Genomic DNA, 22,680 nt, shown 5'->3' on the forward strand with positions numbered 1-22,680 from the left:
ATCAATAAATTAATTTTTATTTAAAGAAATTAGGAAATTAATTTTGATAAGTTAGAAGGGTAGAAGGCAGATCTCACTTTGACGTGGTCTTCTTGTAAACTTTAGATAACTAATAAGTAGTTAACCAATAAATTAATTTTTATTTAAAAAATTAGAAAATTAAATTTGATAAGTTAGAAGGGTAGAAATAATTAAAATATAAATTTTGACACTAATTTTAGTAGTTTTGACTTAAAATTAGGTCAAATAGACCAAATCGATTGAACCGAATTTAAACTGAACCAAGATCCCACCCAACTCACCCAAATTTAACGGTTTTAGCCATTTCTTTCCTCCTTCATTATGAAACACGCTGAACTCTTAGGCAAGGCAGGGAAAGACATTCCAAACCCTTGACAAAAATTAAATCGTTTATAGAATTTATGCCATTGTAGATTTCGTGATATATGAGCATTAATATATATATAAAAATTATAAAAAATAGATTGTAATAATATTTTAATATTTTATTATTTAAAAGTAAAAGTAAATTTTTTTAAAATATTTTTGATGACTTTTTAATTGTGGAAAAGATTTTAGATAAATTTTTTGTTAATAATTAATAATATAATTATTTCTAAATATATTTTAAAATATATGTTAATTACAAAGTCAATTACATAATCTATTCGGAGTGTGGCTAATGAAATGTTTTAAATTTTATAGACTAAACCACTAAAAGTAACTATGAAAGATTGATTTGCTGACAAAAGTAACCATGGAAGATCAAAACTCCTCAGATATCTACAGTTGATTTGCTCCATTTGTCAAATGTGACTAAACGTTAATAGAATGTTGTTACATGAGACAATGTGTCCACATACACTACAACATGGCAAAAGGATGCCTTATGCGGATTAATTTTTTTGGTTAAAATTGTATTTATTTAGTTTATAAAAAAAAACGTTACTCCTTCAAGTATTGAAATTAGAAGAACAGAAAGAGGTGTTACCCCTCCCTTTTGAGCGCGAAATCAATCATGCCCTAACATGATAGTTTTTCATCTTCTTCTCTTGCGTAATCCCATTATGCTCTGATTCCATTCCTGCGACGACATTGGAGAAGGAGGTTGCTGCTTCTTCAACGGACCGTGTTTAGAGGCAAACTCTGTCACACTTGAAGGCTCTATGAGGTAATACTTTTATGAACTAAGTCATTCGATGATTGTAACCTCCAAGTTATAAGAGTTGTTCGTTCAATATAGAAAAATTAGTTCTATTATTGTTATTTCTGATAGGGTTTGGTTTTGTGGTAACTTTATTATATTCTTGTTCCTCTATTTAAGCTTTATAATTTTTTATGGTTTGAATATTGTGGTAATTATTGTTCTTGAAACCAAATTGATAGTGAAGTTAGGTACCATGATGGTTAGGGTTTGAGTAACTTGGAGTTTGTGAGATTGCCACTAATAGTGGATTTTTTATTCTTTTGCGTAGATGGCTACATTACATATTACTTTGGAGATATATCACAGAGGAAAATTTGAGAGAACAATAGATGGAAAAACTATGTATATAGGTGGAGAGAAATCTGAAATTTGAAGGGTCAATGTTGATACTCTTAATGGGTTTTTTTTATCAATAACCTCTTTAGAGATATAGGATACACCATGATCAATGAATGCTATTGGTTAGTGCCTGGAATGGAGCTTAATGGTGGTTTAAAGTTGTTGAGGAGTGATAAAGACATAATAGAGATGTATGAAGCTGCATTAAGGAATGATAGTAGGATTTGTGTATATACTGAGCACCCAATAAGCTTGCCAGAAGTTGTTGAAGAGGGTGGTGGTAATGTTGCATCTCCTTCAAAAAGGAGAAAAAGGAGTTGTGCAAAAAAGACTCCAACTCCTAGAAAAAAGAAGGTTACGAATATGGCCAACACAATTGATCATTCCAAAGCCTAGCCCACCACACAATCAGGTACCAGACCCAATAGCCAACTCAATCAATATCCCAATATGCAACCCAACACTAAACCTAATACACAAGCAAGGACATCATTATCACAAGGCAGAAATTTTCTTAGCCAACCCACCACAACCAATAGACAATCTAGTAATCCCATACAGCAACAAGAGCCACAAATACCTTAAATTCACAATACAATTCTAGTTCTCAACCTTTTCATGCTATTCCAACAACAACACTGAAGATACTAATACAATATATATCCCAAGCTTGTAATGAACCGCAATCTGAACCCTATCATGTACAGGATTCTGATTCCATTATTCAGTCCCAACCACTACCATCATCAAGTCAAAATGCTGAACACAATCAAGGTTTATCTCAAAATGAAGTAAGAGAAGCGACCAAGAAGCAGAACAGAAGGAGCACTAGTAGACCTGAACCTATTGGACAAACTTTCAAACAGAACCCAAATCCTAAAAAGGCTCCAGGTATTTTTGTACCAGTTGATGAAGCTGAAGAATATTCAGACCTTGAACCAGGATTACATTGTTATGAGTTTAAGGAGCTTCAAAGTTGTGCAGATTCGGATGAGGAACAACCAGAGGTCTTCCCACAAGGTATTTACTAATATTTTTCAGTGTTCCTTTGATTATTAGTAAGTTAGAAGTTAGAATAATAATTTAATTTTTTTATGAATTGAGCAGTTGTGTGCAAATTATTGTATGATGAATATTAACTAATGAGTGTTGTTCATATATGATTATTTAAGACAAAATTCAAAGGAAGTTGTGATCCTTGTTATATTGCACATCAGTTATTATCCACTACAACTATTTTGTGCAGCATGTTATTTATTATACCTTTGATAATCATATGCTTCAATTTTCCCTATTACATAGGTAATGCTGATGCACCGGTTGGACAAGTTAGGCTTGAAGTAGGTATGGAGTTTGAATATTTAGAGCAATTTAAGAGGGCTGTGAGAAAGTTTAATATCAACTTAGGGAGGAGTATTTTTTTCAAGGGTAGATAGTACAAGAGTGAAGGTGTTGTGTTGGAATGAGAACTGTCCTTGGCAGATATACTGTGTTAAGAGGAATTATCCCCTGAGCTATCAGGTGAAAACATTTGTGAACGAGCATACTTGTTGCAGGGTTGTGCATAATCGGTCTGCTAATGGAAAGTGTGTTGTAGATGAGTTAGAGCAGCAAATTAGGGTGCAGCCAATGATGACTGTTCGAGAGGCTGAGGATTACTTTAAGAAAGAGTATGATGTTTTGTTGAATGAAAGAAAAATTTATAGATCAATGGCAAATGCAAAAAAAGAATTGAAGGTAGTGAGAGAGCACAATATGTAAGACTCCGAGAATATGCCATGGAAATTTTGAATACCAACCCAGGATCCACTGTGAATATATGCACCACACCAATTCCAAATTCAACTGTCTTGTTCAGAAGAATATATATTTGCCTAGATGCGTGTAGAAAGGGCCTCCTTGCTAGATGCAGACCGTTTATTAACTTGGATGGGACCTTCTTGAGAGGATACTATGGTGGAAAATTATTGACGGCTGTTAGTCAAGATGCGAATAATCACATTTGCCCCCATCGCATATGCTATTGTGGATTCAGAAACCAACCTGGAAATGGTTCCTTCAACTTTTGCAAGAAGATTTGGGTGATCAGAGGAATAACTATTGGACATTTATGTCAGATCAACAAAAGGTGCAAAATTTAAAGTGTTTATACATTTTCTTGCATATAAAGATGTCATCTGAAGTTACAAAGTGTTTATACATTTTTCCAGGGTCTTATTCCAGCTCTAGAAGATATTATGCCGAGGGCATAACACAGGTATTATGCTATGCATATATGGCACAACTTCACGAAACAGTGAAAAAGCACAGACCTCAAGGGTGCAGTTTGGGTGTGTGCAAGGAGCATCACCCCCCAAGACTTTGCAACAGCCATGACAACAATCAAAAACTAAACCCACATGCTTGGGAGTATCTGAGCCACATTCTACTAAAACAACGGTCAAGATCCCACTTTAGTGAATGGCCAAATGTGGATAATATCACCAATAACAATAGTGAAATTTTTAACTCTAAGTGTAAGAAGTTTAGGGGAAAGCCAATCATTACCCTCCTAGAAGAGATAAGGTATTATGTTATGAGAATTTTGGCTAGAAATAAGGAGTTGAGGGGATACAATGGACAGCTTTGTTCGGTACAACAGAGTAGATTGGAGAAAAATAAGAAAGAAAGCAGTAGTTGGAGGCCATTCTGGACAGCGGATGATGCTAGAAATATCTGAGGTTCAATGCTTACCTATGAAAGTAAGTGTTGATCTCGGGAACTATACTTGTTCTTGTAGACTATGGCAGCTCACTGTCATACCCTACAAGCATGCATGTGCAGCATTGACACATCAAAATAGGAGGGCTAAAGATGTTTCACACACATGGCTGACAATTAGTGCTTACAATGCAACATACCAATTTTTTGTTCAGCTGGTGCCTAGTCAAGAGTATTGGCAACAGCTAGACATTATACCAATTTTGCCTCCACATTACAAACGGCCTATCGGGTGGCCTACTAAGAAGAGAGACACCACTAGGGATGCTCCCAAGGTTAACCCAGACCCTTACAGGACAAAGAGAAAATACGGTCAAATAAAATGCAAATACTGTTTGAAGGTTTGTGAAATATTGTTCACCATAACAATTGTTAGGGATATTTGTCTATGAATATTTATGTTGTGAACTATTATAAAATCTCAATTATTATACAGGAAGGGCACAATTCTAGAAGTTGCAAGGCTAAAAAGGAAGCCAGGGCAGTAGCTGCTACTGCTGCGGATGCTATAGCACATGGTATAAACTCTTCTGCAGCAACAACTGTACATGTACCACCTGCTAATGTAGCACAGGATGAGGATGATGAAAGACTGGTTGAGATATACTGGGAGGAAACCTTAGAGGATGCAGAGGCAAAGGCAGCCTTGGATGCTGCAGCCGCTGAATTTGAGGCATCTCTGGGTGTCGGAACCCAACCACAGGAAAAATATAAATTTGTTAATTGCTTAAACATATTTTGAGAAATTAAGTTTACTTACATTCATGTCTAATTTAATTTATAGGCCACTACCACATTGAATCCATCTCCTAATATGCCGCATACACCACAAGTGCCACCACCAATTAGGCCACCAACCACAAAAATAAAGAGAACAAAGAGATCCACTAAGAGGCCTCCTCCATTACAAGTTCAGACCCCTGTGCCTCAGGCTCCAACTTTGAACACTCTTTAGCAGCCATACAATGCATCTGTTAGGCCACCCACCGTGTCCCCACATACAATGCAAGGAGCCAGTGCAGGCACAACTTTCAGGTTCGCACAGTTTATGCCAACACCAAGATGACACCTTACACCAACATGGCCAGTTCCTGGATTCAGACCATCCAGACCATCTACTACTATGCAAGGCACAACCTATGGATTATCCAGTGGGAGCAGCAACTCAACACCAAATTAAAAAAAATTAACAGTCTTTATCTTTTTTGGAATCTATATTTATGTAATTTACCTCAATACTTTACTCCTAAGTGATCAGTTATGTTTTCTATTTTTATTTTGGATTATCATGTCATGTTCGTATGCTACATATACTACTTAAACAGTTATTGATGTACCTTTTTAGAACCTTATGAATGCTTATAAGTGCTTATGATTATGCTAATACATATTATATTCTGATATTGATGTTATTATGATTAACTAATTTCTTAGCTCAGAATGCTTAAACAATGTTATAAAAGAATAACAATTATTGAGAATAGTGATAGAATAAAAATGCAATAAATAGCAAATATATCATCCCATTCACACATGAATTACATTGTTCTTCATTGATAGCAACACCACATTCATGCTCATTGAGTCTTCTAATCAAACACCTTGCCAAACTTTGCCATCCCCCATCAATTTTATCAACCCAAACAAAATAATGGCAATCTCGACGCTATAGAAGCCAAAAAATCAAAATATCAGAGATGCAAAGGAACCCTATACTTGTCTAATTATCATAAATAATGTTCCATACCTTCAAAAAGGGGCAACGAATGAACCATCTTCCAGGATTAGTAACCGTCAAAGATTCCAACAAGACAATATACTCACCATAGTGACATCTTCCATCCATAATTTTCTTCTTCTTCATCTTCGAATGTGAAGCTCTAGAAAATCTGCTTCCGTCGCTTGTAGTTACCTCTCTCCTTGACATTACTCAAATTCTATGAGCATAAATTAATTCAAGAATTAGGGTTCTTCGCTTGTAGTTACCTTGGATGCTTGTGCTTGGGTTACCTTGCGAAATTTGGGTTCCAACTAAGAAGAATGAAGCAATAGGGTTCAAATTGACCCTAAATGATACTGAGTACACGTATGCCTACCAACATGTGTAATCGTCAACGTAAACAGTCCACATATGCCACTCTGCTAAGGCTACATCAGACTTGGCTATTTTTGACAAACGGAGCAAATCAATTGTGGGTATCTGAGGAGTTTTGATTTTCTATGGTTAATTTTGTCAGCGAATTAATCTTTCATAGTTACTTTTGGTGGTTTAATCAATTTTATAATAAGACATAGAAGACGTGCATCGCGTGTGTCATTGAGTTTTGGGATAACATCCTGTCATTTTAGGAAAATGAATTCTACTTAACAAGTTAGATTTTAATTTTTAAAATAGTCTTGTTAAACATTTGAATATTTTTATTAACTAAGTCCAATTAAATTGATTTAAACTCAACAAAAAGTACTTATATAACATGCATATGAATCACACATTTCTTTTACTTTGCGTTTCTTCTTTTTTTTTTGTACATTTTCTCTTCATTGTCTTTTTTATTGCTGTTATTATTGCTGTGCTTTTATTTTAATTTCTTCTCCTCCTCCTTTTGGTGATGGTTATTACAACATTTATTATTATTTTTGTTTGATTTTTTTCTATTTTTCTTGTTTTTTTTTGTTAAAAAAGTAAAACAAGAAGAATTATGGAAAAGTGAAATAAAAAAGAGTTGATGAAAAAGAAAAAGAATAAGATGATGATGATGATGATGATGATGATGATGATGATGATGAAGAGAAGGAAGATGGAGAATTTTGAATTGTGCAGAATTTACCAGAAATATAGCACCGAAACTTTTCAACTATGACACAAGACGTTTCTTAATTTTGACATCAAAATTTTTTAGCCGTGACATATGTTTTTGTTAAGAGGGTGAAACAAGAAGAATTATGAGAAGAAAAAGAAGAAGATGATGATGATGATGACGATGATGATAATGGAGGAGAAGGAGAAAATGGAGTTTTGAATTGTGCAGAATTCATTAAAAATATAATATCAAAATTTGTTAACTGTAACACAGGTTCTTATTAAGAGGGTGAAACAAAAAATTATGAGAATATGTTTGTTTTGAATTTTGTAGAATTTATTAGAGAAATAGCACCCAAATTTTTTAACTATGACACAGAAAATTTTTTAATTTTGATACCAAAATTTTCTAACCGTGATCCAAAAAATTTCTTAACTTGCGGTCCTTTGAAAACTTTTTGTGTTAATTAAGTGGTATTAAACTCATATATAAGAGGTCTAGCCATTTATGTGTCATTTGTAATAAATTGATGTATTTTTCAATTTCAAAACACATTTGGATGTGTTTTGTTAGTTGAGTGTGTTAAAGTTTGGGACTTGTGGTTCTTTCAAAATTTCTTATGTCATTTATCAAAAATTCATGTGTCATTTTTAATAAATTTCTTATGTCATTAATACTTTTGTTATCGTTAAATTTATGATATGATGATGATGGTGATAATGCAGGTGGAAGAAGAAAAAGAACAAGTATGTAAATTTGAATTAGTTATACAAAATTGTTTGGTTGTCTAACATTTCTATTTGTAAAATAAAGGCTAATATGTTTTCTCCCCTTAAAAGAGACAATTAAGACTAGAATAGCATAATATTATGCCCAAATTTGATTTTGTGCGACTTGAATAAAATTATTTATATTTTGGTCCCCTCAACTTTTAATTAATTATAATTAGGCCTATTTGTAGTGGAAATACAACTTGGTCCTAAGTTCAAATTTAAATTTGAGTCGGGCTAATTTGTTTACAAAAAAACGCATGCTGCCATGCAAAGTTTGTGTTGAAAATTAGCTTGATCACCAAGCTAACCACTCACTAAAGGTTGTAAATAATTATGGAGGGTTGAGATCGACTCATATTCTCATTTCGCTCATTGTTAGCGAAATTAAGAAGATAGAAAGAGAGAACAAGAGAGGAACATATTTGAGGGAGAGAAAGAAGAGAAAGAAGAAAACTCACATTGTAACACCACCATCATTAGCATCATTGGAGCCACCAAGAGCAGGAAAAGAAGTTAAGACTCTTTTGAGCCTTGGATGTGGAAGAGGAGGAGGAGAAAAGAAGTGTCCACATTTACTCACTATAATAACATTGATTATTATTGATGGCCTTGCCAACCAATTTTATTAACAGGTTGTTGATAAAATTGTATGGGTCAAAGTCCCATTAATAAAATTCAACATTTTTTGCCAAACAATCGATGTCATTGAAAAAAGTAAAAACTATTAGTGACACCTCAATTTTGGTAATAAAAAGATGCTGTAAATACAAAATTGAAAATTAATTATCCTGACGCTCGAGTAATCAGTATTTTTTTACCAGCTATATATATGTTGATAACAATAAAATAAATTATTAAATTAATCATGAAATAAAAATATCATATTTATTAATTATTAAATAAAATACGTTATTTAAAAACATGTTATTATACATTTACAAGTAATCCTTGTCGAGGAACTTGTCGTCATTTACGTCAACTTCCTGTCTGGGGGGTGGTTTTTCGTTTCGTGAACTGTTCATGCTACCATTGCCTACCACGGGAAGAAATGGAGGAGGCATCAGTGACTGCATGGATGTGTACAACCACTACAAAAAATGTTGGTAAAAATGGCACTAATTTTATGGCATGGTTAAAGAACTGCCATTATATTTGTTAATTTCGGCAGCGCTAACTTATGCCATAATGCTCATGGTTTTTGTGGCGGCTTTTGTTGATTGTGGCAGTTTGGAACCGCTATAGAATTTTATTTTTAACTTGAGTGATGTTGGATATGAGACTGTGATTAGTATTGTTGCGAGAAAGTGAGGATGTCAAGACGAACCCTAATTTCTTTCCATTGTTCATCTTCCAATGATTTGTCATTCAACTCCTCGCTGCTGCAAGCAACGCCGTTGTCGCTGCCTTCAGTGAGCTTCTACGATTTGGCTTCGATCTGAAGATTTGTCAGCATTTGTCTCATCACCATCGTTCATCTCCTTGCCATCGCAAGAAACACCGTTGTCACTGCCTTCAACGAGCTTCTAAGATCTAGTTCTCAATCTAGCTCATCTACTCGCCGCCGCAAGCAATTCCATTGTTGTTGCCTTCAGCAAGCTTCAACGATTTGGCTTCGATATGAATATTTGTCTCCGCTCATCTCACCGCCGTCATTCATCTCTGCACCATCGCAAGCAACACCGTTGTCACTGCCTTCTATGATCTGATTTTCAATCTAGCTCATCTCCTCACCTCGGCAAGCAACGCCGTTGTCGCTACCTTCAGCAAGCTTCTACAATTTAGTTTCGCTGTCTCTGTCACTTCTAATAGGTAATCTACTTAATCTTCTTCTTAGATTTTTTTCTTCCTCTTCGTACTTTTAGATCTAGTTCATGCTCTAGTAGAAAAAAACAAAGAATCTCTGGTTCTTTTTTTGTTATTGTGTATTTTAATTTTCATTGATTTTTTGTGATGTTGTTGTTGTTAGCTTGTTACTGCTGCATTTTCTATTGTGTTATTTTTTTCTTCTGATTTTATTTAGTTTGAGACCTAATCTGTTCTATTAAACTGATAATCTGCATCATTTGTCCAAAATTAGTACAACACAACACTTTACTTTCTCTCCAAAAGAAGTCATGCCGTTGTGGAGGAACTGATTGGGTTTGGAGCAAGAGTGCACGTATGTGCAAGGAACAAAGCTGAGCTCACTAAGTCTCATAATATAATAGCCGTTATTTCTTTTATTTAAGATATCTTTTTGTGGCAATTATATATTTGCCATTATTGCTATATGTTATAATGGCAATTATTACTATTGCGACTAAATCATCAAATTTTTATATTTGTAATCTTACTTTCTCTAAATTAATAGTGGCAATTATCAATATTGCCGCTAATTCTTTATTATATATTTTTTATGTCATCTTAATTCAGATGACCATTAACTCTATTCCCTAAATCAAGTAACCTAAAGAGAAACTCCTCAAGCTTTTTCCATCGCCGCTGATTACCACTGCAGGCCTTACCATCGCCAATGACCGTCTATCATCTTTCACTCATTCAAATTGATCGCTCTTCATGTTTCCATTCTCCCCCCTCAGATCTGCATTGCTATTCTTGTTCATTAGTGTCTCAGATCTCCATTGCTAGGTTCGGTTCCTATCTTAAAAGCATCGTTAATGGTGGCAGAAAAGTCCAAGGTGGAGGTTGAGGAGGTTTTTGATCAGATGCTCACTTGTTTAGCTCTCTGCGATGATTCCAAGCTTGAGTCCTTACTCACTAATCTTCTCCCTCTCTGCATATCTTCACTCTCCTTAAACTCCACCGCTGTTTGCAACAAGGTTTGCCAATTCTTTCCTCTCTATTTCTAGCTCAATTTTATTTATCAGCAATTTCAAGTATTGTTGCTTTCAAATTTGAAGATGCTACTGTTGATGTTTCGCTTTTGATTTTGTGAATACTTGTGTTAATTCTTCAAATGTCATAGGATTTCAAATTTACAGTTGCTAGCGACTTAGGGCACATTGGAGTTAGAATATAAGAGGGAAGATAGTTTCAGCATTGAATTGATGGATCTTTAATCCAAAGAGAGAATAGTAACAAATTGCATAGTTTTGAGTTCTACCAATGTTGCTTCTATGATCTATGATTCACTTTTGTTCTTTATTATAGTTTTCACAGTTTCACAATGATCTAATTGTGACACTAAATAGTTTTAGGTTGTATATTCTATGAATAGCATTCACATCTTCATTTGTTTCGTGAGAATGTAGTTGGTGACAATCGCATCCCATGTTCTCATTTTGTTGTTGTGATGAACTTCTTATTTTCTGTATATTACAAGCGACAGAGCTTATTCATTTTTTGTTATGAATATATTATAGGTGCTTTTGGTGGTTACTTAGATTCCATTCTGTTAGTATGATTGAAGGTAATTTTCAATTTTAATTTCCTTGCCCTCTTGGTTATGATTTGTTTCACTTTCAAGTTATTTACCATTTAATATAGTATTGTAATTTTTGACTTGATTTGATTTCATTATTCCTCTGCATTCTACTTTGCTTTTGACATATTGATTATGAGTTATGGTTTATATGGAAAGCTATTTCCTAGTTAAGGAACCCTATAATGTCATGCTAGTATGGAAATTTAGAGTAATAGCATATTATAAGGGTTGGTTATCTGTGGCTTTATGTAATTTGAGATTTCTATTGAATGAGGTCTTAATATTTTAGATTTGGATTAATTGATTATCCTGTTGAATAGTAAGTTTTTCTTAGGATTAACATGTGCTTTGGACCTCTCTTCCAATCTACTCCCTTTTCTCTTTTCCAAATCTTACACTTATGATTTTTGTTTTGCTTGTATCATACTCCACATAACTCTGCAACATACTTTGTTATGTCTTATATAAGTATTTAACATGATTAGCGTCTCTTATGAATATTTCATTATAGATGTTTTTGTTCTTTCTGAGTTATGATTGTCGAACTTGGTGTTGTTAGCTTCTTCTGTTCTGATTAAGGTCTTGATTTCAGTATCCTTTTATATATGCAAATACTAACCATAGAATTGCAGTTCAGCTTGGAAAGGGAAGATAGGATGTTTAGTTTGTTTCCTCCCCAACCCAATATTTTTATAATTTTTCCATTTCTCTTCTTGTAAAAGAGCAGTGGTTTTGACCATCAATTGCCGTTGATTTTGCTTTTTAAAAATTTTGAATTGGACATGGGAATAAAAAGGCCAACATTTCCTTCAATATTTCATCTTATTTTATTTCACATTTCTTTCCGTTTGGCAAAAGCTTGAAGAAGAGAACCATTTATTTCACATGTTATAATGGCAAAAGCTTCTATTGTTCAGAGGTTTCTGTTAGTTGCAGTTATTGTAAATTTCAAGTAATTAGTAAATAATTAACTAATAAATTAATTATTATTTAAAAAAATAGAAAAATAAATTTTATAATTTCATGAAGTAGAAATAATTCAAATATAAATTTTGACACTAATTTTAAAGATTTTGGCACAAAATTGGGCCAACAGGCCAAACCGATTGGACTGGGCCAAAACCGAGCCCATGGCCCAGCATATATAATATATAACTCAGCCTTCTTCCTCAGACACTTGATGGAATCACGCTGAATAGGGTGGAAACGCGAAGAAGAACCTTAACCATCCCTTCCAATTTTCATCCATAACTTTCAATCTGGAGCTCCGATTGACGAGACGTCAACGACCACGCATTCGTCTCGGAATTCTGTACAAAAGCCACATATCAATTTGGTAAGAATCTAGCAATTTCTTACTCATCCATTCTTCTCTAATTTCAAAATTTAAGGTTTTAAGTTTGATCGATTAAAATTTAAGGTTTTGAGTTTGATATATTATGTGATTTGATGTTCTAGACTTGAGTTAGCTTGAAGAAACTATTGGGTTTTGTTCATTTGATGCCTTGGTAAGGTAAGAAACTGTTGAACCCTTGTGAATTATTGAATTAGTGAACCATTTGAGGATTATAGTGATATTGTATGAATTAGATTGTGTTCTTGTTGATTTGGAGTTTAATTTAGCGGGTTGGAACGAAATCCGGGTGATTAAGCTTGAGGAATTGACATTTGGAAGCTTGGAGTTTGTGAAAGGAGAGGTTTTTGAGGTGTTCCAAGCTTAGGGAGGAATCGGCCAAGGTATGGTTTTGGTTTCTTGTAGAAGAGCGTAAAATAGGAATGGACTTAATGAATTATTAATGGAGTATGTATATGGTACATGATGAGCGGATAATTTATACGCTTTTTGGCATTGTTTTTAGGTAGTTTTTAGTAGGATCTAGCTACTTTTAGGAATGTTTTCATTAGTTTTTATGATAAATTCACATTTATGGATTTTACTATGAGTTTGTGTGTTTTTCTGTGATTTCAAGTATTTTCTGGCTGAAATTGAGGGACCTGAGCAAAACTCTGATAAAAGGCTAACAAAGGACTGCTAATGCTGTTGGATTCTGACCTCCCTGCACTCAAAATGGATTTGGAAAGTAGACATCCAGAGCTTTCCAGCAACGGCTTTGGAAAGTAGACATCCAGAGCTTTCCAGCAATATATAATAGTCCATATTTTATTCGAGATTAAACGATGCAAACTGGCGTTCAATGCCAGTTCCATGCTGCATTCTGGAGTCAAACACCAGAAACACGTCACAAACTAGAGTTGAACACCAAAAACACGTTACAACTTGGCGTTCAACTCCAAAAGAAGCCTCTGCACGTGTAAAGCTCAAGCTCAGCCTAAGCACACACCAAGTGGGTCCCGAAAGTGGATTTCTGCATCAATTACTTACTTCTATAGATCCTAGTAGCTAGTCTAGTATAAATAGGACATTTTATTATTGTATTAGACATTCTGGATTGTATTTTTGATCCTGTGATCACGTTTTGAGGGCTGGCCATTCGGCCATGCCTGGACCTTTATCACTTATGTATTTTCAACGGTGGAGTTTCTACACACCATAGATTAAGGGTGTGGAGCTCTGCTGTACCTCAAGTTTCAATGCAATCACTACTATTTTCCATTCAATTCAGTTTATTCCTTTTCTAAGATATTCATTGCACTTCACCATGATGAATGTGATGATCCGTGACACTCATCATCATTCTCACCTATGAACGCGTGACTGACAACCAGTTCTGTTCTACCTTAGACCGGGCGCATATCTCTTGGATTTCTCAATCAGAATCTTTGTGGTATAAGCTAGAATTGATGGCGGCATTCATGAGAATCCAGAAAGCCTAAACCTTGTCTGTGGTATTCCGAGTAGGATTCAGGGATTGAATAACTGTGACGAGCTTCAAACTCGCAATTGTTGGGCGTGATGACAAACGCAAAAGAATCAATGGATTCTATTCCGACATGATCAAGAACCGACAGATGATTAGCCATGTCGTGACAAAGCATTTGGACCTTTTTCACTGAGAGGATGGGATGTATCCATTGATAACGGTGATGCCCTACATATAGCTTGCCATGGAAAGGAGTAAGAAGGATTGGATGAAGGCAGTAGGAAAGCAGAGATTCAGAAGGAGCACATCATCTTCATACGCCCATCTGAAATTCCCATCGATGATCTCCATAAGTATTTCTATCTTTATTTTATGTTTTATTTATTGTTAATTTTGAAAACCAATATAACCATTTATTATCCGCCTAACTGAGATTTACAAGATGACCATAGCTTGCTTCATACCAACAATCTCCGTGGGATCGACCCTTACTCACGTAAGGTTTATTACTTGGACGACCCAGTGCACTTGCTGGTTAGTTGTACGAAGTTGTGAAGTTATGTTTCGACCATGGTATCATGCACCAAGTGTTTGGCGCCATTACCAGGGAGAGAACGAACATGAATGCCATTATCAGAAATCACAATTTTGCCTATCAAGTTTTTGGCGCCGTTGCCGGGGATTGTTCGAGTTTGGACTACTGACGGTTCATCTTGTTGCTCAGATTAGGTAATTTTTTTTATTTTCGAAAAATTTTTTTTTCGAAAATCTTTCAAAAAAAAATATTTCCCTTTTGTTTTCAAAAATTATTCAAAATTTTTAAGAATGAATTCTAGAGTTTCATGGTAACATGTTGAAGCCTAGCTGGCTGTAAAGCCATGTCCAAATTCTTTTGGATTAAGGCTTCCACTTGTCAACATAAAGGGCATGTATAGAGAGTTGGATGAAGTATCAGCTGTTGCATGCCTGATTTATATCCTAAAGCTGGTTGGCCATTAAGCCATATCCAACCCTTGGATTGGAGCTTTAGGCTAACATTGAAAGATTCCTAGAATTCTTATTAAAAATTTTGAATTTCTTGTTTTCTTTTTCCTATATGTTTTTTGAAAAAAATAAAAGAAAATACAAAAAAAATCATAAAATCATAAAAACCAAAAATATTTTGTGATTCTTGTTTAAGTCTTGTGTCATGTTTCAAGTTTGGTGTCAATTGCATATTCATCTTGTTCTTGTATTTTTTGAAAATTCATGCATTCATAGTGTTCTTCATGATCTTCAAGTTGTTCTTGGTAAGTCTTCTTGTTTGATCTTTAAATTTTCTTGTTTTGTGTTGTATGATGTTTTTCATATGCATTTTTGCATTCATAGTGTCTAAGCATAAAAGATTTCTAAGTTTGGTGTCTTGCAAGTTTTCTTTGCATCAAAATTTTTTTCAAAAACATGTTCTTGATGTTCATCATTATCTTCAAAGTGTTCTTGGTGTTCATCTTGACATTCATAGTGTTCTTGCATGCATCATGAGTTTTGATTCATAATTTTTATGTTGTGAGTCATTTTTTTTATGTTTTTCCCTCTCATCATAAAAAATTTCAAAAATCAAAATAATATCTTTTCCTTTTTTCTCTCATAAATTTCGAAAATTTGAGTTGACTTAGTCAAAAAATTTTTAAAACTTAACTATTTCTCATAAGTCAAGTCAAATTTTCAAATTTAAAAATCTTATCTTTTCAAAATCTTTTTCAAAAATCAAATCTTTTTCATTTTCTTATTAATTTTCGAAAATATTTAAAAATATTTTTTTTCAAAATCTTTTTCTTATCTTTATTTCAAAATTTCGAAAACTTTACTAACAATTAATGTGATTGATTCAAAAATTTGAAGTTTGTTGCTTTCTTGTTAAGAAAAGTTCAATCTTTAAATTCTAGAATCATATCTTTTAGTTTCTTGTTAGTCAAGTAATCAATTTAAAAAAAATCAAATGTTTTTCAAAATATTTTTCCATCATATCTTTTTAATTATATCTTTTTCAAAATTTTATCTTTTTTAAAAAGTTGACTTCTGTTTGTTTCTTATCTTTTTTCTTATCTTTTCAAAATTAAATTTTAAATCTTTTTGAACTAACTAATTGACTTTTGTTTGTTTCTTATCTTTTTCAAAACCACCTAACTACTTTCCTTCTCTAATTTTCGAAAATTCCTCACCTCTTTTTAAAATTCTTTTTAATTAGTTAATTGTTTTAAATTTTAATTTTAATTTTAATTCTTCTTTTAATTTTCGAAAATCACTAACTCTTTTTCAAAATTAATTTTCGAATTCTCTTCCTCTCATCTTCTTCTATTTATTTATTTATTTACTAACACTTCTCTTCATCTCAAAGAATCTGAACCTATATTCACCCTTGTGTTTGGATTCTTATCTTTTCCTTCTTCTATTCCCTTTTTCTTCTACTAACATAAAGGAATCTCTCTACTGTGGTAAAGAGGATCCCTATTATTATTTTTTGTTCCCTTCTTTTTCATATGAGTAGGAGCAAGGACAAGAATACTCTTGTTGAAGCAGATCCTGAACCTGAAAGAACTCTGAAGAGGAAACTAAGAGAAGCTAAATTACAACAATCCAGAGACAACCTTACAGAAATTTTCAAAAAGGAAGAGGAGATGGTTGCCGAAAATAATAATGCAAGAAGGATGCTGGGTGACTATACTACACCTACTTCCAAATTTGATGCAAGAAGCATCTCAATCCCTGCCATTGGAGTAAACAATTTTGAGCTGAAACCTCAACTAGTTCCTCTACTGCAACAGAACTGCAAGTTCCATGGACTTCCATCAGAAGATCCCTACAAATTTTTAACTAGGTTCTTGCAGATCTGTGAGACTGTTAAAACTAATGGAGTAGATCTTGAAGTCTATAGGCTCATGCTTTTCCCTTTTGCTGTAAGAGACAGGGCTAGAACATGGTTGGACTCACAACCTAAAGATAGCCTGGACTCATGGGATAAGCTAGTCACGGCCTTCTTGGCTAAGTTCTTTCCTCCTCAAAAGCTGAGCAAGCTTAGAGTGGATGTTCAAACCTTCAAACAAAAAGATGGTGAATTCCTCTATGAAGCTTGGGAAAGATACAAGCAGATGACCAAAAGATGTCCTTCTGACATGCTTTTAGAGTGGAGCATTTTGGATATATTATATTATGGTCTATCTGAGTTCTCTAAGATGTCACTGGACCATTCTGCAGGTGGATCCATTCACCTAAAGAAAATTCCTGCAGAAGCTCAAGAACTTATTGACATGGTTGCAAATAACCAGTTCATGTACACTTTTGAGAGGAATTCCGTGAATAATGGGATGCCTCAGAGGAAGGGAGTTCTTGAAATTGATGCTTTGAATGCTATATTGGCCCAGAACAAAATGTTGACTCAGTAAGTCAACATGATTTCTCAAAGTCTGAATGGATAGTAAAATGCATCCAACAGTACTAAAGAGGCATCTTTTGAAGAAGAAGCTTATGATCCTGAGAAACCTGCAATAGCAGAGGTAAATTATATGGGTGAACCTTATGAAAACACCTATAATTCATCATAGAGAAATTATCCAAATTTCTCATGGAAGGATCAACAAAAGCTTCCACAAGGGTTTAATAATGGTGGAAGAAATAGGCTCAGCAATAGCAAGCCTTATCCATCATCTTCTCAGCAACAGACAGAGAATTCTGAGCAGAGTACTTCTAATTTAGCAAACTTAGTCTCTAATCTGTCTAATGCCACTTTAAGTTTCATGAGTGAAACAAGGTCCTCCATAAGAAATTTGGAGGCACAAGTGGGCTAGTTGAGTAAGAAAGTCACTGAAACTCCTCCTAGTACTCTCCCAAGCAATACTGAAGAGAATCCAAAAAGAGAGTGCAAAGCCATTGATATAATCAAAATGGCCGAACCTAGAGAGGAAGGGGAGGACGTGAATCTCAATGAGGAGGACCTCATGGGACATCTCCCAAGCAAGAAGGAGTTCCTTATTGAGGACCTGAAGGAATCTGAGGCTCATATAGAGACCATAGAGATCCCATTAAATCTCCTTCTGCCATTCATGAGCTCTGAAGACTATTCTTCCTCTGAAGAGGATGAAGATGTAACTGGAAAGCAAGTTGCTCAATATCTAGGAGCCATCAAGAAGCTGAATGCCAAGTTGTTTGGTAATGAGACTTAGGAAGGTGAACCTTCCTTACTCATTAGTGAACTAGATACATGGGTTCAGCAAACCTTACCTCAAAAGAGACAAGATCCTGGCAAATTCTTAATACCTTGTACCATACGCACCATGACCTTTGAAAAGGCTCTGTGTGACCTGGGGTCAGGCATAAATCTTATGCCACTCTCTGTAATGGAGAAGCTGGGGATCATTGAGGTACAGCCTGACATATTCTCATTACAAATGGCAGACAAGTCAGTAAGACAAGCTTATGGATTGGTAGAGGACGTGTTAGTAAAGGTTGAAGGCCTTTACATCCCTGCTGATTTCATAATCTTAGACACTAGGAAGGAGGAGGATGAAAGCATCATCCTTGGAAGACCTTTCCTAGCCACAGCAGGAGCTGTGATAGATGTTAACAGAGGAGAATTAGTCCTTCAATTGAATGGGAACTACCTTGTGTTTAAAACCCAAGGGTGTTCCTCTACAACCATGGAGAGGAAGCATGAAAAGCTTCTCTCAGTACAAAGTCAAACAGAGCCCCCACAATCAAACTCTAAGTTTGGTGTTGGGAGGCCACAGCCAAACTCCAAGTTTGGTGTTGAATCCCCACATCCAAACTCTAAGTTTGGTGTTGGGAGTCTACAACATTGACTTGATCACCTGTGAGGCTCCATGAGAGCCCACTGTCAAGCTATTGACATTAAAGAAGTGCTTATTAGGAGGCAACCCAATTTTTATTTATCTAATCTTACTTTTATTTTATTCTTCCTTTATGTTTTATTCGGTTCATGATCATGTGGAGTCACAAAATAAATACTAAAATTAAAAAAAGAATAAAAAATAGCAGAAGAAAAAGCATACCCTGGAGGAAGGGCTTACTGGCATTTAAACGCCAATAAGGAGCATCTGGCTGGCGTTTAACGCCAGAACAGAGCATGGATCTGGCGTTGAACGCCAGAAACAAGCAACATCCTGGCATTTAAACGCCAGAAATACACCCTGAGGAGAGCTGGCGCTGAACGCCAGAAACAAGCATGGAACTGGCGTTCAACGCCAGAAACTTGCTGCAAATGGGCGTTGGACGCCCAAAACAAGCATGAAGCTGGCGTTCAATGCCAGAAACAAGCATCAATTTGGTGTTGAATGCCAGGATTGCATGCAGAGGGCGTTTTACACGCCTCATTGATGCAGGGATGATAATCCTTGACACCTAAGGATCTATGGACCCCACATGATCATCTCAGGATCTGTGGACTCCACAGGATCCCTACCTACCTCAACTCACCCTCTCTCTCTTTTTCACACAATCCAATAAACACTCTTCCCCAAAAACCCTTCACCAATCACCTCAATCTCTCTTTCCCATCACCTCTTCACCACTCACATCCATCCACTATTCCCCATAAATCCCACCTACCTTCAAAATTTAAAATCCCTTTTCCCACCCAACCTACCTGATAAACCACTATTTTATGGTTTATCTTGTGCTCAATTGAGTGGTTTTTATCAACTCTTTTCCCACTTATTCATATGATTTGCATGTTTTACATTCTCCTTCCCGATTTTGTGCTATGATTGAAAATATGCTTCTTTGGCTTTTATTTTATTTTATTTAATCCTCTCTTATTACCATTAGATGCCTTGATATGTGTGTTAAGTGATTTCAGGAATTACAGGGCAGGAATGGCTTAGAGGATGGAAAGGAAGCATGCAAAAGTGGAAGAAATACAAGAAGTTGAAGGAACTGCAAAGCTGTCAGCCTGACCCTCTCGCACTAAAACAATCATAACTTGAGCTACAGAGGTCCAAATGATGCGGTTCCAATTGCGATGAAAAGCTAACGTCCGGGGCTTCGATTTGATATATAATTCACCATAGTGGCCATACAGATAGGTGACGCGAACGCGCACTCCACGCGGACGCATCGCATCTGTGAACTTCAATCCGCGCGGATGCGTGGATGACGCCTCCGCGTCACTTTGCCGCGACCTGTACAGACCAGATTTCACAATCAACAATTTCTGAGCTGTTTCTGACCCAGTTTTCGGCCCAGAGAACACAGATTAGAGGCTATAAAGTGGGGGAATGCATCCATTCTTGATGATGCTTTCATAATTCACTTTTCATAGTTTAGATGTAGTTTTTAGTGAGAGAGGCTCTCTCCTCTCTCTTAGGATTAGGATTAGGAATAGAATTTATTTTAGGATTAAGATATCTTTTTACTTCAGGATTATTTCATCTTCATATCAGGTTCAATGTTCCTTTTATTTATTTCCTCAATTTAGTTTATGGATTTCTATGTTTAACTCAACTTCTTTATTTGGCTACAACTGCCCATGTTACTTTTGATATTTTTATTTGAGGTATTTCAGATCTAAGATTCATATTTAGCTTTTTATATTATTGGCTTTAATTGATTAACTGGAAGCTCTTGAGTTATCAACTATTCATGATTGATCGTTATGTCGGCTAATTAACTGGAATTCCACTAACTCTAGTCTTTCCTTAGGATTTGGCTAGGACTTGGGAAATCTAACCAATTGGTTCATTGGACGTTCCCTTGCTTACACAAAGGTTAACGAAGTGGGATTAACTTCCATTCTTATAGGAGTAACTAGGATAGGACTTCCGAATTTCATATCTTGCCAAGAGTTTATTTTATAGTTAATTATTTATTTGTCCTTTAATTTACTTGTTCCCCACTTTCAAAACCCCAATTTACAAAACCCACAACCAATAATAAGAACATACCTCCCTGCAATTCCTTGAGAAGACGGCCCGAGGTTTGAATACTCGGTTATCAATTTTAAAAGGGTTTGTTACTTGTGACAACCAAAACGTTTGTAAGAAAGGTTGATTGCTTGGTTTAGTAACTATACTTACAACGAGAGTTTACTATAACTTCTAAACCATCAATCTTCAGTTCTTCAAAATGACGTCATTACCGGGGAATTGCAAACGTGTCCCTTATTATTGGTTACTGTAAATATTTTTCAAAAAAAAAAATTTTTACGCACGCGACGCGTAAGCGTCGCTGACCCGTCCACATCACTAGTGCATTTTGAAGAAAGGGAAATTGAACAGAACGTCACGCGAGAGCGTGGCTGGAGGCGTGCCCTTGGCACATATCATTACACGCGACTGCGTCGTTGACGCATCCGTGTCAAGTGCAAACATTGGCCTCCCACGCGTCCGCGTCACTCACGCGGCCGCGTGCCCTGGGATTCGATGTAAAATGGGTGCACGACCGAAAGTTGTGCTAGAGTGGTGATGGATCGGTGCTGAACGCACAAATTCTTCCCACGCGGACGCATGGCTCACGCGTCGCGTCATATCCTTCTAATGGCCACTCACGCGATCGCGTCACCCAACATTTGGAAAAAATAAAAATTCGAACAGAGAGTTGTGTGAGCGCGAGGCTGCCCTCGCACCAGTAGCATAACATGTGTCACGCGTCCGCGTCGATTCACTTAATGCGCATTTGCGCGAACGCGTCACTTACGCATCCGCGTCGCTTGCGCCGCACAGCTTATCCTAAATTGCCAAATATCTTATCTTTCTCTTCCCCAAATCCTACTTTTTCTTTTCCCTTCTTATTTCTTTCCTCCCCCTTCTTCCTTCCTCCCTCATTCTCACCTTCTACTTTTTCTTTCTCTCACCACCATTATCCAGGTTTTTCTTTTCTTCTTCCCCCTTTACTTTTCTATTCTTGTTCTTTATTTATGTTTTCTTCTTCCTTTCTCTTTCTTTTTACTTTCATTGCATATGTTTTCTTTTTCTTTCCTTTTTATTGGTGCTGGAAATTTATTTAATCATTGTGGAGTATTACAAAATTTTTTGGCAATTATATTTTTAAAAGGGTTGCTTGCATGTCCAATTTATTATTTTCATTGAATTAGTTATCATGCATGCTAGGTGTTTGTGAAAAAGCCCGTATGGCATCATGCACTTTTCTACATTATTCTATTCTACTATTTAATGCTTGCTTTTCACAAATTCCCTTTACTATTTTATTAATTGAATTTAATTGTCAATACAAACGTGATAGTTTGTTACGAAGTGATGCTTGATCTATGCTACTCATGCCCTTGCCGGCATGCCAATAAACATCTTGCATCTACTTCCCTATCGTGCACTTATTCTTTGCAAAATGCAGAATGCAATGCTAATATAAATGTTATGCATGATTCCAGGTTCAATCAAAACTCAAAAACAAACAAATCAAACTAAAATTAAAACTGAAAAAGGGACGATCATACCACGGTGGGTTGTCTCCCACATAGCACTTTTAGTTAAAGTCCTTAAGTTGGACATTTGGCAAGCTCTCTGTCATGGTGGCTTGTGCTTGAACTCATCCTGAAACTTTCACC

At 35.5% G+C, this 22,680-nt stretch overlaps 1 protein-coding gene and 1 non-coding gene across 2 annotated transcripts in view; one reads left to right on the forward strand and one right to left on the reverse strand.

Annotated features, from left to right (window-relative positions):
* Positions 1-22,680, forward strand: part of LOC107474492 (pentatricopeptide repeat-containing protein At1g80270, mitochondrial) — a 50,127-nt gene that overhangs the window by 10,802 nt on the left and 16,645 nt on the right. The gene's annotated exons all lie outside the window — the stretch shown is intronic.
* On the reverse strand, positions 17,177-17,284 carry LOC127745081 (small nucleolar RNA R71). The gene has a single exon (XR_008006272.1). It is a non-coding gene; the product is annotated as a small nucleolar RNA R71 (small nucleolar RNA).

The sequence above is a fragment of the Arachis duranensis genome, chromosome 2 (assembly GCF_000817695.3).
Source record: "Arachis duranensis cultivar V14167 chromosome 2, aradu.V14167.gnm2.J7QH, whole genome shotgun sequence".
NCBI lineage: Eukaryota > Viridiplantae > Streptophyta > Magnoliopsida > Fabales > Fabaceae > Arachis > Arachis duranensis.